This window comes from Suricata suricatta, chromosome 17 (assembly GCF_006229205.1).
Source record: "Suricata suricatta isolate VVHF042 chromosome 17, meerkat_22Aug2017_6uvM2_HiC, whole genome shotgun sequence".
NCBI classification, from domain to species: Eukaryota; Metazoa; Chordata; class Mammalia; order Carnivora; family Herpestidae; genus Suricata; species Suricata suricatta.
The window spans coordinates 8,103,259-8,115,609 of record NC_043716.1 but is presented as its reverse complement, the minus strand read 5'-3'; the positions used below and the strand labels follow the sequence as shown (position 1 = coordinate 8,115,609).

General features: G+C 39.8%; 1 protein-coding gene across 1 annotated transcript in view; it reads left to right on the top strand.

The window, feature by feature from the left end:
• The window catches only part of PMP22 (peripheral myelin protein 22), a 124,153-nt gene that overhangs the window by 62,834 nt on the left and 48,968 nt on the right, over positions 1-12,351 (top strand). The gene's annotated exons all lie outside the window — the stretch shown is intronic.

Below are 12,351 nucleotides of genomic sequence, written 5' to 3'. Positions count from 1 at the left end.
CATAAATGAAGGAGAAGTTACAACTAACATCACAATAATACAAAGGATTATGAGACCTACCATGAAAAATTATACACTAATGAGCTGGGACAACTATAAGAACTGTTTAAGTTTCTAGAAACATACACTCTTCCAAGACTGAATCAGAAAGAAATAGAAAATCTGAACAGACCACTTAGTGGTAATGAGATTGAATCAATAATAGTAATTTTAAAATGCACAGGGGCATCTGGGTGGCTGAGTCAGTTAAGCATCCAATTCTTGATTTCAGTTCAGGTCATGATTTCACTGTTTGTGAGATCAAGCCCCACATCAGGCTCTGCACTATCAGTCTAGAGCCTGCTTGGGATTCTCTCTCTCCCTCTCTCCGTCCCTACCTTGCTTATGCTCTTTCTCTTGCAAAATAAATAAATAAACATTATTTTTTAAAAGCACAATAAACACAAGTTCAGGACCAGATGGCGACACAGGTGAATTTTACCAAACACTTAAAGAAGAGTTAATACCTATGCTTTTCAAACTATTCTTAAAAATTGAAGAAAGAACACTTCTAAATTTATTCTACAATACTAGCATTTCTCCTATGCCAAAACCGAACAAAGACACAACAAAAAAGAGAAAGTTACAGGCCAATATCCCTGATGAACATAGACACAAAAATCCTGAACAAAACACTAGCAAACTGAATTCAACAATATATTAAAAGGATTACATACCATGGTTAAGTGGGATTTATTCCACAAATGCAAAGATAGTTCCATATCTGCAAATCAATCAAAATGATACACCAAATTAACAAAATGAAGGACAAAAATCATATGATCATCTCAATAGATGCAGAAAAAGTACTCAACAAAATTCAAAATTCATTTATGATATCCTTTTTTTTTAGAGTTTATTTATTTATTTTGAGAGGCTGAGAGAGAGAGCATGGACAGGGGAGAGACAGAGAGAGAGAGGGAGAAAGAGAGAACCCCAAGCAAGCTTCACAGTCAGTGCAGAGACTTACACAGGACTTGAACTCATAAACTGTGAGATCATGACCTGAGCATATCAAGAGTTGGATGTTTAACTGACTGAGCCACCCAGGTGCCCCTATGATAAATAGTCATAACAAAGATATAGAAGGAACATACTTCAACATAATAAAGGTCATATATGACAAATCCACAGTTAGCATCATACTCAAGGGCGAAAAGCCGAAATCTTTTCCTATAAAATCAGGAAGAAGACAAAGATGGCCATTCTCTCCACTTCTATTCAACAAAAACTGAAAGGTCTAGTCACAACAATTAAGCAAGAAAAAGAAAATCTTCCAATTTGGAAAATAAGGAGTAAAATTACCATTTGCAGATGACACACTATCATACAGAGAAAACCCTGGAGTCTCTCCTAAAAACTATTAGACCTAATAAATGAATTTGGTAAAGTTGTAGTATACAAAATTGATATACAGAAATCTGTTACATTTCTATACACTAACAATGAGCTATCACATAAAGAAATTAGGTAAACAATCCCATTTATAATTTCATCAAAAAGAATAAGATACCTAGGAATAAATTTAACCAACAAATTGAAAGACCAGTATTTTAAAAACTATAAAACAGGGGTGCCTGGGTGGCTCAGTCAGTTAAGCATCGGGCTTCAGCTCAGGTCATGACCTCTCGGTTCATGGGTTCAAGCCCCGCATCGGGCTCTGTGCTGACAGCTAGCTCAGAGCCTGGAGCCTGCTTCAGATTCTGTGTCTCCATGTCTCTCTGACCTTCCCTGCTCGCACTGTCTCTCTCTGTCTCTCAAAAATAAATACAAAATGTTAAAAAAAATTTAAAAAACCTATAAAACATTGATTGATATACAAAATTAAAAATAATATGAATAAATTGAAAGATATATGGTGCATATGGATTGGGAGAATTGATATCATTAAAATGTTCATACACCCCAAGGCAATCTACAGATTCAATGCAATCCCTATTAAAATAACAATGGCATTTTTCACAGAACAAGAACGAATAATCTAAAAACTTGTATGGAACCAGGAAAGACTCCAAATGGCCAAAGCAATCTTGAGAAAGAAGCAACCCAGATTTCAAACTATACTACGAAGTTGCAGTAATCAAAACAGTACAACACTGATACAAAAACAGACACATAGATCAATGTTACAGAATAGAGAGCTCAGAGATTGACCCATACTTATATTGTCAGCAAATCTTCACACAAAAAAAGGAAGAATATACAATGGAAAAAGACAATCTTTTCAATAAATGGGTTGTGAAACTGACAGCTACATGCAAAAGAATCAGATCAGACCAGTGTTTTACATCAAAGTAGAGTAAAGATGGATTAAAGACTTAAATGTAAGAACCTGAAACATGAAATTCCTACAGGAAAATATAGGCAGGAAGCTCTTTGACATTGGTCTTAGTGATACTTTTCTAGATCTGTCTCCTAGGTGAGGATAACAAAAGCAAAAATAAATAGGACTATATCGAACGAAAAAACTTTTGCCCTGGGAAGGGAATCATCAGCAAAATGAAAATGCAACCTACTGAATGGCAGATGCTATTCATAAATGATAAAACCCAGTAAGGTGTTAATGTCCAATATATACCAAAAACCTCACACAACTCAATATAAAATAATCTGATTTAAAAAAATATGTAGAGGATCTGAATTTACACTTTTCCGAAGAAGACATACACATGGCCAATGGACACACGAAGAGATATTCAACATCACTCATCATCAGAGAAATGCAAATCAAAACCACAATGAAATGTCACATCACACCTGTCGAAATGGCTATTCTCAAACTAACAATAAATGTAACGAGTGTTGACAAAGATGTGGAGAAAAGAGAACCCTTGTGTACTACTGATGGGAATGTAAATTGGTGCAGCCACTATGGATAACAGCACACAAATTTCTCCAAAAATTAAAAATAGAACTACCATATGATCCAGCAATTCAACTTCTAGGTATTTATCTGAAGACAATGAAAACACTAATTCGAAAAGGCATACGCACCAGCATGTTCATTGTAGCATTATTTACAGTAGCCAAGATATGGAAGAAACTTAAATGTTCATCAATAAATGAATGGATAAAGAAGATGTCGTGTGTATATACAATCAATATTACTCAGCCTTAAAAAATGAAATCTTGCCATTTGTAACAACATGGATGGACCCACAGGGAATAATGCTAAGCAAAATTAGACAAAGAAAGACAAATACCCTATGGTTTTGTTTAAATGTGGAATCTGAAAAAGACAAAATAGATACAGATTCATAGATACAGAGAACAGAGTGATAGGTGCCAGACTGGAGTGAGGTAAGGGGAATGGACCAAATACATTCGGGTGATTAAGAGGTACCATCTTCCTGGTGTAAGTAAACGTCACAAGGATGTAATGCGCAAAACAGTGAATATAGTCCATAACATTGTGACAACTTTGTAGGTAACAGATGGGAACTAGACTTACTGAGGTCTCATTAATTGTTGTTTCCTAATGTATATACATATCAAATCGCTATGCTATATGCTGAAACTAACACAGTATTGTATGTCAAGTATTCTTAAATTAAAAAATAGATTCCTGCTCCATTGGCTGGGGTGGAAATTAAATACAAAAATATATTTAAAATGCTTAGCATGCCTGGTAGTTATCTCACAATGAATGGTAGCTAAAGTTTCTATATCGTTGGATACAATAATAAAGTAAATAGTTTAAAACTTTCTCTGGGAAAAAAGAACTCCAAAAGCCAAAACAAACAAAAAACAATGAGGAACACTTATTAAGCATCTTTTTTAAAGTTAGGCATTATGTTATGCTTTTTACATGTGTTAGCTCCTTTAATTCTAATAACCCACTAAGTGTTATTATTGTCCCTATTTTTGGAGGCATAGACTAAGATTTAGTTATATATTAATAAACTGGCCTAAGGTCATAGGGCTAAAAAGTGGCCAATCTCAGATTCCAATCCAGATTTTTCTGATTCTAGATCTGAGCCTATGACCACTATACTGCACGACTTTTCTGTGTATATAAGTAGAAAACCTATAGGAAGGAAATAAATGACAATAGAGTGAATAAATGACAAGCCATAATCACAAAGTGATAGAAATATATGCAAGGAAGGAAGAAAGACCAGGGTGCTAGATGGCAAAGTGTTCACTGAAATATCGAAACAAAACACTATCTAGACATATTCTGTTGAACTTCTGAATTTTAAAGTTGAAAAGAGAAAAGCCCATATTGATTAAAGAAAAAGTGTTCTTGTTACTTATGAGTGAAAAAAATGTGTTTGTCACAAACTTCTCAGCAATGACCACAGAAAATCATCTAGAAAAAATTTTTTAATGGTTTTTATTTATTTTTGAGAGAGAGAGAGAGAGAGACAGCGCAAGCAGGAGAGGGTCAGAGAGAGAGGGAGACACAGAATCTGAAGCCGGCTCCAGGTTCTGAGCTGTCAGCACAGAGCCCGATGTGGGGCTCGAACCCATGAACCATGAGATCATGACCTGAACCGAAGCCAGGTGCTTAACCGACTGAGCCACCCAGGTGCCCCTCATCTAGAAAATTTTAAGGGAAATGCATATGAACCAAAAGTTCCAATTAATCTGAAGTCAAAAGCTCATCAGGAGCTCCTAGGTCACTCAGTTAAGTGTCCAACTTCAGCTCAGGTCATGATCTCACAGCTCATGAGTTTGAGCCCCACTTCGGGCTCTGGGCTGACAGCTTGGAGCCTGGAGCCTGCTTCAGATTCTGTGTGTCCTCTCTCTGACCCTCCCTGACTCACGCTCTGTCTCTCTCTCAAAAATAAATAAATATTAAAAACAATTTTTAAAAGAGCATCAAAAATACTGTTGGTATATATTTTCTAAAAAATATTGCCAAAAAAGTACTTTTATGATTCAGTGGGAGATTAAATAGAAATAAGGAATTTAAGAATAGGAAAGTAGTATTATAGATCAAATGAGACTAGTAAAAGACAGTGTGAAGTATAATCAAGTCTTATTGGGATCACTATAAAACTGCAAAAGTGCCAAAAGCAATTCTTTGGTGACAGTCTATATAATTAAAAAATCATGTTTAGTGGGAAAAATTATGTAAAACATCAGTTTATAATCAACACAAACTGAGATATGCGGATCTGGAGGAAAATGTGGAAGTGAAAGCAAGTTGCGTTTCTTATCTTACTCGAGAATGAGTCTTTTTCAATGTCAGTAAGTACAGAAAAACAAGTTCTTTTTAAAAGTTGAATAATATTGGAGCGCCTGGGTGGCTCAGTCTGTTGGGCGTCCGGCTTTGGCTCAGGTCATGATCTCACAGTCCGTGAGTCTGAGCCCTGCGTCAGGCGGTGTGCTGACAGCTCAGAGCCTGGAGCCTGCTTGGGATTCTGTGCTTCCTCTCTCTTTGCCTACTCCCCTCATTTGCACTCTGTCTCTGTCTCTTAAAAATGAATAAAGGTTCACAAAATATTTTAATTGAATAATGATAAATAATATGTAGACAATTAGTTTCATTCAGAAGTTTCCACCAGTAGAATAATAAAAGTTGGTATAACTTCCAGAAACTGTCGTAAAGAGAAAGTAAAACAATGTACATAGCAAGAGCCAGGAACACAGAAACTGTAAAGGAGACAATGACACATAATTAAAGGTCAAATAAGAGATGAGGCAATGTAAATAGAATATTAATATCACATGATGGTGAATTCAGGTCCACAGCAATAATGGAGCAAGGAGTGTTGTTGTTGTTACTGATAACAGGATCACTGCATAGTAATGACAGGACATCAGAAAAATGTATGTGTCAACTAACATTCACAATAAAATATATAAAGCAAGAATGCTTAAAAGCACAATGAGAAATTCACAATCATATGGTAAGACTTCAAAATATTACAGAGAGAACAGATAGTGAAAAAGTTAGAGATAAATTTGAAGGAGATAGAGAACTTTCTCTTCCTCAAATACTATTCATCAAATATTCATAGAACAGTTATAAAAGTTGGTCATACATTTTAATTTTTTCTTTTTTTAAGTTTTTAAAAATGTATTCTTGAGAGAGAGAGAGAGAGAGAGAGAGAGAGAGAGAGAGCGCATGAGTGAGTGAGGGGCAGAGCAAGAGAGAGACACAGAATCTGGAGCAGGCTCCAGGTTCTGAACTGTCAGCACAGAGCCCGAAGCGGGGCTCGAACTTACAAGCAGTGAGATCATGACCTGAGCTGAAGTAGGACGCTTAACTGACTGAGCCTCCCTGGCACCCACTTTTTTATTTAAAAATTTCTAATGCTTATTTATAAGGTTTAATATACATGAACTATATGAACATCCCAAAACACATGGGTAGCATATTGACGTTATGATGCAAAGTAGTAAAATGAAGTCCTGTGGATGCATCATGAAGAAGGAGAACGTTACCAAGTCTCTTGAAGCTCCTGTAATCTCCGATTTCCCTCTTTTCCCCGTATTGCCCTTCCCATAACCATTTTCCTGAATTCTGCTTGTTATTCTCTTGCTTGTCTTGATAGTTTATTGAATGTGTATGTAGCCCTACATGACTGTGAACCTGGAGTCATACTTCAAGGCTTCTGCAGTTTGCCCAACATGGGGCTTCGAGATTTCACGGAGGTGGATTTGAGTAGCTGGGCCTCATTCATGGGCATTCGGAAGAATATTCCGTTGTGCGGATGTGTCACAGCTTATTAGCCATTCTTTTGTCAGGGCCAGTTTTGTTTCCAGTTATTGTTTCTTCATCCAATTGTTATCAGTGCTTCCCTGAATGTCCTCTCTTATGCCAACTGGTACGCATACGCACAGGTTCCTCAGTAGCGGGTACTTTTCAAACTTTACTGGTGGGTCATTACAAGTCAATGGGTTGCAATGACTTTTTTAAAAATAAAGGAACTTTTTAAAAAGAAAACTAACACGCACACTCGACTAGAGTAAACTTAACCAATACAGAAAGGGAGACAGGAAAGGTGGCCATGGATTCTAAGAACGGCAAAACAGGGTTCTGAACAATACCATGCTAATACATTTAAAATTCTGTAGGAAATGGATGATTTTCTAGGAACTATCAGTTACCAGGCTTGACGTAGGAAAAAACCTAAATAAAGCAATAACCATGAGAAAAATTTTAAACATTTGTCAAAGAACTGTCCCATCCTTAAAATACTAGGCCAAACGGTCACTAAAGATTGGCTCTTTGACCTTCAAAGACTAGAAAATTCTTGCAATATTTAATGTGCTCCAGAGCATAGATAAAAATAGAAATCTTTCCAGTTTATTTTACTAACTTGACCTAACCACATGTGTCAGTCAGCTTCCAGCAAAAAAGCAGATGTCACACTCAGATGATTTGGAAAGTTCAGTAAAGGTGTGGAAAGAGTGTAGACATGCCAGATGGGTATACAGTCTTGTTACCAACCCTCGGCTTGGAGGGGGCATGAGAGAGGTGATTACCAGAAACTAGTAGGAGGGTCTGACAGGAGCTGTGATCTCCTGGTGTCTAAACAGCTTTCTTTGACCTTGAAATGAAGGGGCTGGGAGAATGGATGCCCTCACCTCATTTTCCTTTCACCTTCCAGTTTGTTTTCTGGGTTCCTCATTGGCCAAACCCAACTGGAAGCCATAGGTCGATGGAGTTCATTGATGTGGTCCATGTGAGTCAGCCTTATAGAGCAGAGAGAGGATGGAGAAGGGTAGAGGTGGCTCTAGGAGGGGGCGGGGGAGGGCGGCAAATGGAAGTCCCATTGCACACTGGGATACCCACAATGCCTTGAGAACAACCTAGCAAGGACTGCACAATGAACACAGTGGAGAGCAATCTAACCTATGAATACAGAAGCAAGAATACTGAGGTACAATGTTAGCAAATTGGTTTCAGAACTCGATTATGATGCTGTTAGCAAATAATGTTTTGGTACTAAATGGGATGTTTTTTCATTCCATTTCTATTTTTTAGGATTCTTGGCTTTGAGTCTATCTGTTCAAAGGAAAAATCCCACTCTTTCTTTCCCCTCTTATTCTCTCCTTCCCAAGGGAGGAGGGCTGACCTAACTGATGGGTGTTGAAGAAGAGATCAGGCCTGTTGGACCTCTTTTGGAACTAGGCTCTCCACAGAATGACAGCTACTTCTGTTTCTCCATGGAGTAGCATTATACGGAAGGCCTCTGGGCTTTAAGCTGGGCCATGACCAGGGGGACAAGTTAACAAATTCAGGGGCAAAGGGATTCGCAAGCCCATTGGGCTGTCCAGCTAGGCCGTGTCATCCAATCTAGTTTTTATCAGTCATCAAGCTAATGCCAATCTCCATCTGATTTCTATGTCTTTTATTCATTCTGCCCTTGGGAGGAGAAGAATGAGCAGTGTTAATCTACTGGCCAATGCAAGTATGTGTAGCTGAGGGAACCATTATATACTGTTGGTGGGAGTGTAAGTGATAGAGTCACTGTGGAAAACAGTATGGCAGTTTCTTAAAAAAAAATTAGAAATTAAACTACCACGTGATCTAGCAATGCCATTCATGGGTATATATCTGAAGGAGATGAAATCACTCTCTTGGAGAGACACCTGCACCCCGGTGTCCAGTGTAGCGTTAGTCACGACAGCCAAGATATGGAAACAACATAAGTGTCCATCAGCTGATAAAGAAGGAAGATGTAGTGTAAATATATATATATACATACATACATACAGTGGAATATTATCCAGCCATGAGAAAGAAGAAAACCCTACCATTTGCAATAACATGGGTGAGTCTTGAGGCCATTGTGCTAATGGAGATAAGTCAGACAGAGGAAGATAAATAACATATGATATCACTTCTATGTGGAATCTAAAACAAACGGAAGTTGTGATAACAGAGTAGAATGGTAGTTACCAGCGACTGAGAGGTGGGGGGGGGTTGGGCAGATGTGATTTAAAGGTACAAATTTGCAATCAGTGAACAAAAAAACACTAGCGCTTTAAAGTATAGCATGGTGGGGTGCCTGGGTGGCTCAGTCGGGTAAGCGGTTGACTTCGGCTCAGGTCATGATCTCATGGTTTGTGAGTTCAAGTCCCATGTTGGGCTCTGAGCTGTCAGCACAGCCTGTTTCAGATTCTGTGTCTTCCTCTCTCTCTGCCTTTTCCCCGCTCATGCTCTGTTGGTCTCTCTCTCAAAAATAAATAAGCATTAAAAAATATGCAACATGGTGATTATCATCAACAGTACTGTATTATAAACTCCAAAGTTGTTAAGAGACTAGATCTTAACTGCTCTCAACACAAACAGGAACTGATAATTATGTGACATGATAAAGGTGTCATACTGCAATATAAAAATGTATCAAACCTCAGATTTATGCCATGTTATATGCCAATTCAGTCACAAAAAAATCCTAAAAAATAGCTGTTTACCTCTTACCCCTATTTCTGCGGCCACTGCTACAATCACCACCACCATATAGCCAGTGAGACTCCATAAATAGTGCTCGCTGAGTAGGAAAGAATCAGGGGAACAGAGAATCCATTCACTGGCTTTTGAGCTCGGAAGTGGACCTTTATAATCCTATAGCCAAATACAGAATTAAAAGCCATGATTCTTCTGCAACAGAGGGAAAAAGGCTTTGATTTTTTTCAGAAACTTGGCTTTGAGTGGGGCAGTCCGACATGAAGTGCTTACCATTGACCAGAACAGGAGAAGAGCTGAAGATAAAATGAAAAGCTTTTCTCTGCCCAGAATGAGGGAAGAGAGAAACCAGAAGTGAGAAAGGACAAACCAGAGACTGCTTGAGGTGGGAGGTGATGTCGGGAAATGGAAATTCTTACGGAATCTTTGGAGAAGCTGAAGGACGGTTCCAGAGAAGAGGCCATTTCCTGACTTCCAGAGGAAAATAGCAGCCTTAAAAGAGGTCTATTAAAAATAACACAATTGGGGGACACCTGGGGGGCTCAGTTGGTTAAGCGTCCAACTTCGGCTCAGGTCATGATCTTGCGGTTGGTGGGTTTGAGCCCTGTGTCGGGCCCCGTGCTGACAGCTCAGAGCCTGGAGCCTGCTTCCGATTCTGTGTCTCTCGCCCTTTCTGTCCCTCCCCTGCTCATGCTCTGTCTGTCTCTGTCTCTTAAAAATAAATAAACACTAAAAATTTAAAAATAAAAAAGACAATTGGCCCAACATGGAGTCACTATGCTAACTAAGTGCTACATCAGCAAGCCAAGACTTAACTTAATCATAGTTTCAGGTCTTTCCTGTAAATGGGAACTTAAACCGGTCAATCAGGAATCACCTGGTCCTACTAGTGAGGTCATTTGCCTGATAGAACCCTGCCGTCCCCGAAGGGGAAATGACCTTGCAATAACTAACCCTCCCCCCTTTTTTCCCAGTGTAACTTATAACTTATCTTCCTGCTTCCTTCTGCCTGTAAGTCGTTCACTCTGTACAGCTACCCTGAGCTCCTTCCCACGACCAACTGGAACTGCCTGATTTATGAATGAGCAAATAAAGCCAATGAGATCTTTCTTAACTAAGAAATTTTGTTTCTTAACGAAGTCCAAACCAAGCTAAACCAAACAGGTAAAAACATGTGGGTGCTGAGTCACACGGGCTGAGGTTGATGGAGGCTTAGGGACCTGAAGGTGGCCTTGTGATTCCTGAGTCTGCAGGAGGAAAGCGGCCCAGAATTCCCTACCCCGGCTTCCATGGTAGAATACCAAACATAAGAAAGAATGAATGTTCTACGGAAAACACTTTGGGATGTGCTACTGTGCATAGTTCTTGGATCTGAAGGAGCTTGAATTTGGGCACAAGGATACATCTGACTCTTACAATCATCAATGAATGCCCTTTGGGGACTATCTGATCCAGTGTCTACAGGCCCTCTCGGCTACGTGGACTTTGTCCCTTCTGGGGGTCAAGTGGATGACATCAGCACCTGCCAGACAAGAGCGAGGCACTTGCTCTCCCCTATAACCTGGCGATCTGTCTCAGAGTCCTTTCCTGTCTCCAGAAGGTTCCCAGTTCGGTGATGCAAGAAATAAATGTCCTTGGCGGGTGGGAAGGGCAGGTCACAACCAGATGAAGACAGGGATGGGGTGGATGGTAAGAATGAAGATGTCCCAAAGGACGAAAGCTTTCAAAGTGCTTCCTCAGGCAGCACTGCACTGGAGATAATTTGGAGGTGAGGCAAGTGGCGTCCCAAAGAGATTCGAAAATCTACCCAAGAGAACAAAGCTGTGAAGTGGCAGAAAGCGCCAGAATGTTTGCTCCTGGCAGGTCCCATCCTCCCACCATCTCACTGGGCTGCAGTGACGGCCACAGTCACAATGAATGTCAATGAACTTTTAATGAGGTCTTAATCAAGGGCTTCATTACGGACTCTTGGGGAGCCGAGCAATGGCCCTTAGGAGACAAAAGCTGGTATTCAGGCCAAAAGGGCTTGGGGTTCTGGTCCCTTTCAAGGACACTGCAGCCCTTCTTCCCCCCTTTACCCCCGCTGCCCTGAAGACCTGGAAGCAAACAAAAGGAAACCCACAGATCTACTTTGCATCAGCTCTGGGCGGCCCTTGGCCTCGGTGCTAATGAAGTAACTTAACAAATTCCCCCTGAGAGGTTGCATTTCATTTGCATGTGTTTGGTTGCTGCCAGGGTCCTTCCTTCCTCAGACTGATGTGACCCTCATAAAACCACAGGAAGCCACATTTTTCTTCTCTTTCTTCCTCCCTCTTCTCTCCTACCCCAGCTACCCCTGTCTTGCTTGTTGAGGCCAGTCTAACAACAAAGTTTAGCCCCTGGCAGATTTTTCACACAACAGAAAGGCGAAGATTCATATGCTTTCATTTAGAGCTGCTAACTTGGCTAGAAAATCCCAGCTTGACCTCATTTCTGAACTGCATTTTCTTCCTCAAAGACCCAAATGTGGGTATGCTCACAAACTGATTCAGCTGCTGCGAGATTAAGGAACCTTCTCAATAAGCTCTTGGCTTCCAATCGGTTTACCAAATAACGTGGATCTGTCTAAGCGTTGTGTCTGGATGCCGAGATCATACGCGAAGAAAACTTTATAGAAGTTTTGTGTATTTTACAGTCATTCTTAGCGGATGCCTTGATCACGGGGCCCCCCAAACAGCCAACTTTCAAAATGCAAATACTGATTCTGAGTGTGTAATGCTCAAACAGAATGTACTAGGCACCCTGTCATTTGATTCCCTGGAGATTTTGTGAGAGATGATATGCTAAAAGGATGAATATATCCAAGCAAACGGCCACTGGAAGTAGCAAGATTGGGGCTAAGATCACTAATTTATAGGAAGGAAAGGTACTGCAAGAAGAGCATAGTAAAAGAAAATAATAGT